At 44.5% G+C, this 5,323-nt stretch overlaps 2 pseudogenes; both read left to right on the forward strand.

Moving 5' to 3' along the window:
• Positions 1 to 1,341: 1,341 nt before the first annotated feature.
• LOC129013550 (large ribosomal subunit protein uL10-like) lies at positions 1,342 to 2,276 on the forward strand (annotated as a pseudogene).
• A 963-nt stretch (positions 2,277 to 3,239) lies between these two features.
• LOC129013554 (X-ray repair cross-complementing protein 6-like) lies at positions 3,240 to 4,995 on the forward strand (annotated as a pseudogene).
• The last annotated feature ends 328 nt before the right edge of the window (positions 4,996 to 5,323 follow it).

Here is a 5,323-nt window from a genome sequence, read left to right on the forward strand (position 1 = left end):
GTGACCACACATAGTGACTACAGTATTGGACAGGACAGATTTAAATAGCATCTTCATCATCACAGAAAATTCTATTGAATGGCACTGCTCTAGAATACATCCTCAAGAGTGAAGGGGTCTATTCTTAGAAGATGGTAATTTTTCAAGTGCTATTGTCTGAGCTGTATTTATGTGAAGTTCCTAGAGTGCAGAAGGAATCTGCTTCCTCCTGTTAAAGGGACAAGATGAAGCAGACAGCCTTTGTTCCTAGTTTTTCAAGAACCTCCTCACCTGCTCACGAGACAGAGTTGCTTCCATGGCCAAAAGATAGGATTCTTGGGGTCACACAGGCACACAGTCTTTCTCTGAGCTCTGTTTCCTACTCCATGTGGCATGATAAATAAGTGGATTCAGGCCTTCTCCCAGGAGGCTCTGTCAGATCTTAACCTTCACATCCTTTCATCATGCAGCAAACCACAGGTAGGTAACATCCTAAGCTTTAGATTTGACCCATAGTGGGGAACAGGGATGGAAACACAGGGTAGAAAATCTCACTTATGCCTTGAGCCTAAACCAGAGATCCACCTATCCCCACCAAAGTTACATTGAGTGTTAATGACATTGACTTGGGCCTTAATAAAATTGCAATTTGGTTATTATTTGATATTCTTCTGTGTACCACTCCTTGGGGAAACTGAAAGGTAGAAATTAACAAGCAGGGAAGAATGAGGGTACTTCTTGGTTGCTAAACATTAATTATTGCCATTAAAACTTCATCTGCTATAGTCTGAATGTGTCCACTCCAAAATTCAGTTGTGAAACTTAATGCAATGTGATAGTATGAAGAGGTGGAGTCTTCTAGAGATGATAAGGTCATGAGAGCTCGTCCCCTCATGAATGGGATTAAGGCCTTTATTAAAGAGTGTTCATGCCCCACTCAGCTGGCTTGCTCTTTAGCCTTCCACCATGTGAGGACACACCATTCCTTCCCTCTGGAGGATGCAGAACTCACCAGAAAACGCAACCTGCCGTCACCTTAATCTTGGACTTTCTAGCCTCCAGAACTGTGAGAAAATAAATTTCTTTTCTGTATAAATTATCCAGTCTCAGGTATTTTGTAATAGCAGCACAAAATAGACTAAATCACCATTTTCCAATCACTAATATTTAATCAATTTTCTTTCTTTGTGACATGCTATTCTCTACTTTCTGAAAGTCTTTATTTCCAATGACAGCACTCTCTGAGTTTTTTTTCTACCTCTGTGGCTGTTCATAAAAAGTGCCTCCTCTCACCAGGTGTCGTCGTGTAAGTGACATCATCTTTAAATCCTTGTGTCTTTAAATCCCTGACACACCGCTGTGATGCCCAGGGAAGACAGGGTGACCTGGAAGTCCAACTACTTCCTTAAGATATCCAACTTTTGGATGATTATCCGGAATGTTTCATCGTGGAAGCAGACAATATGGGCTCCAAGCAGACGCAGCAGATCCACATGTCCCTCTGCAAGAAGGCCATGGTGCTGCTAGGCAAGAACACCACGATGCGCGCAAGGCCATCTGAGGGCACCTGGAAAACAACCCAGCTCTGGAGAAACTGTTGCCTCATATTCAGGGGAATGTGGGCTTTGTGTTCATCAAGGAGGACCTCACTGAGATCAGGGACCTGCTGCTGGCCAACAAGGTGCCAGCTGTGGCTCATGCTGGTTCCATTGCCCCTGTGAAGTCACTGTGCCAGTCCAGAACGCTGGTCTGGGGCCCAAGAAGACCTCCTTTCTCCAGGTTTTAGGCATCACCACTAAAATCTCCAGGGGCGCCACTGAAATCCTGAGTGATGTGCAGCTGATCAAGACTGGAGACAAAGTGGGAGCCAGCGAAGCCACACTGCTGAACATCTCTCCCTTCTTTGGGCTGGTCATTCAGCAGGTGTTCGACAATGGCAGCATCTACAAACCCTGAAGTGCTTGACATCACAGAGGAAACTGCATTCTCACTTCCTGGAGAGTGTCCCTGATGTTTCCAGTGTCTGTCTGCAGATTGGCTATCCACCTGTTGCGTCAGTACCCCATTCTATCATCAATGGGTACAAACGAGTCCTGGCTTTGTCTGTGGAGATTGATTACACCTTCCCACTTGCTGAAAAGGTCAAGGCCTTCTTAGCTGATCCGTCTGCCTTTGTGGCTGCTGCCCCTGTGGACACTGCTGCCATGACTGCTCCTGCTGCTGCTGCTACCCCAACTAAGGTTGAAGCCAAGGAAGAGTCGGAGGAATTGGACAAGGATATGGGATTTGGTCTCTGACTAATCACCAAAAAGCAACCAACTCAGCCAGCTTTATTTGCAGAATAAGGAAATAAAGTTTCTTTAAAAAGAAAAAAAAAAGTGCCTGCCTCTGGGCATGCTGGCTTGTGCCTGTAGTCTTAGCTACTCCAGAGGCTGATGTGGGAGAATTGCTTCAGCCCAGGAATTCAAGGCTTCAGTGAACTATGATTGCACCACTGCACTCCAGCCTGTGCAACAGGGCAAGAGCCCATCTCTAAAAAAAAAAAAAAAAAAAAAAAAATTCAGTACCTTTAGCTTATGCGTCTTTTGCAACCCTTTAAGTGTTGATATTCCCCAAGATTTCATATTCAACTCCTTTCCCATTCTGAATTCTCCTTGAACCATAGTACCTACATTTATGATTTTACCTACTTACCATATATTAATACTTTCGTGTTCTATTTACATCTCACACCCCCAAACAGAGATACTCAATGACCTACTACATATTAGCTCTTGGATGTCCCACAGACAATCCAAATTTATCTTATCTCAAACCAAACTTATAATTTTCTCTTCCCATTGCTAAACCTTTTATTTTCCCCAGTGTCAGCCAAGACGAGTCATTGCCAGCACCACTCATCTTTGCTGATCGATTTTAACCAGAATTATGTTTGTGTTATCCTAGGCTTCTTCTAAAAGCCTGAGTCACAGCACTCCACAAAAACAACTAATAGTACATCAAAGATATTTAAAAGATAATATTCCATGCTGGTGAGTATACGCTATAAGGAGCACTATTACATACTCTTACGATGGAGTTGTAAATTTATACATTTCTAGAGAGCAATTTGATGATATGTATTGTTACCAATATCAGAACATTCCTTTGGAACACTCTTGGGTCTCTGAAATAATGTAGTGGGACAGAGGCCAGACTGGCAGAGAGAATCTTAAGAAATCATACTGCTCTGGCCTGCACCAAAGTGAGCAGTAAGCAACATGTAAGGATGAAAGTCTTATTACAAAACCGGGGGCGATGAAGAAGCAGAAGAACATTTTGAACTGGACATCGCTAAAGAGGTTGGCACAGATCCACAGCACTTCAGCATTAGCAAGGGCTTGAAACCCATGAGAATCATGTGAAGCAAGTGGAGTCTATAAATATTCAGGAAGAAATAGTTTGATTTTTTTGGTTGATGCCTCCAGAGCTATGTTTGAATCTCAGAGTGAAGATGAGTTGACTCCTTTTGACATGAGCATCCAGGAATTGGATAATCCAAGTGCAAAACAAATTCTAGAGCTTGACCCGTTTAAGGGGCAGCAGGGACAAAAACGTTTCCAAGACCTGATAGGCATGGATCTGACTACTCACTCAGTGAAGTGCTGTGAGTCTGTGCCAACAATCTCTTCAGCAATGTACTGTACAAGAGGAGTCATGTTGTTCACCAATGGGGATAACCCCCATGGCAATGACAGTGCCAAAGCCAGCTGGGCCAGGACCAAATCCAATAATCACTGAGATACAGGCATCTTCCTTGACTTGATGCATCTGAAGAAACCTGAGGGCTTTGACGTATCTTTCTTCTACAGAGATATCACCAGCATAACAGAGGATGAGGACCCCAGGGCTCACTGAGGAATCCAGCAAGCTAGAAGACCTGTTGAGGCAGGTTTGAGCCAAGGAGATCAGGAAGTGAACACTCAGCAGGTTAAAGCTGAAGCTCAATAAAGATACAGTGCTCTCTGTGGGCATTTATAATCTGATCCAGAAGGCTCTCAAGCCTCCTCCAATAAAGCCCTATTGTGAAATAGATGAATCAGTGAAAACCAAGACCCGGATATTTAATGTAAATACAGGCAGTTTGCTTCTGCCTAGAGATACCAAGAGGTCTCAGATCTATGGAAGGCATCAGATTATACTGGAGAAAGAGGAAACAGAAGAGCTAAAATAGTTTGATGAACCAGGTTTGATTCTCATGGGTTTAAGCCCTTGGTAAAGCTGAAGAAGCACCATTACCTGAGGCCCTCCTTGTTTGTGTACTCTGAGGAGTCGCTGATGAATGGGAGCTCGACCCTGTTCAGTGCTCTACTCATCAAGTGTCTGGAGAAGGAGGTCACAGCATTGTACAGATACACACCCTGCAGGAACATCCCCCCCTTATTTTGTGGCTTTGCTGCCACAGGAAGAGGAGTTGGATGATCAGAAAATTCAGGTGCCTCCTGCAGGCTTCCAGCTGGTCTTTTTATGCTATGCTGACAATAAAGGGAAGGTGCTCTTTATTAAAAAAGTCACGGCAACCCCAGAGCAGGTGGACAAGGTGAAGGCTATTGTTCAGAAGCTCCAATTCAAATACAGAAGTGACAGCTTTGAGAACTCTGTGCTGCAGCAGCGCTCCAGGAACCTGGAAGCCTTGGCCTTGGATTTGATGGAGCCTGAACAAGCAGTGGACCTGACATTGCCTGAGGTTGAAGCAATAAATAAAAGACTGGGCTCCCCACTGGTGGGTAAGTTTAAGGAACTTCTCTACCCACCAGATTACAATCCTGAAGGGAAAGTTACCAACATAAAACACAATAATGAAGCTTTCAGAAGCGAAAGGCCCAAGGTGGAGTATTCAGAAGAGGAGCTGAAGACCCACATAAGCAATAGCATGCTGGGCAAGTTTGCTGTGCCCATGCTGAAAGAGGTCTGCTGGGGTATGGGCTGAAGAAGCAGGAGCCACTGGAAGCCCTCACCAATCACTTCCAGAACTGACCAGAGGCCACGCGTCCAGCTGCCCTTCCACACTGTAGCCAGGCTGCCTGGCCTTGTTCTCAGCCAGTGAAAACATCTGTCTCCTGATCTAGGAAGAGGCTGCCTGACAGAAGCAGAGGGACTTTATCTTTAGGAGGTTTTCTGTTGCCATGGCAACGGTGTAGCCCTCCCACTTTGCTGTTCCTTACTCTACTGCCTGAATGAAGAGCCCTAACTTTGTACTGTAAGAAAAAAGAGAGACTACACTGCCCTCCTGATGCCAAGTGTCACTACAGCCAGCATCACGAGGGAGTAAACAATGTGATGCCTTTTTTTTTTTTTTTTTTTT

Source organism: Pongo pygmaeus, chromosome 1, assembly GCF_028885625.2.
Source record: "Pongo pygmaeus isolate AG05252 chromosome 1, NHGRI_mPonPyg2-v2.0_pri, whole genome shotgun sequence".
Lineage (NCBI taxonomy): Eukaryota > Metazoa > Chordata > Mammalia > Primates > Hominidae > Pongo > Pongo pygmaeus.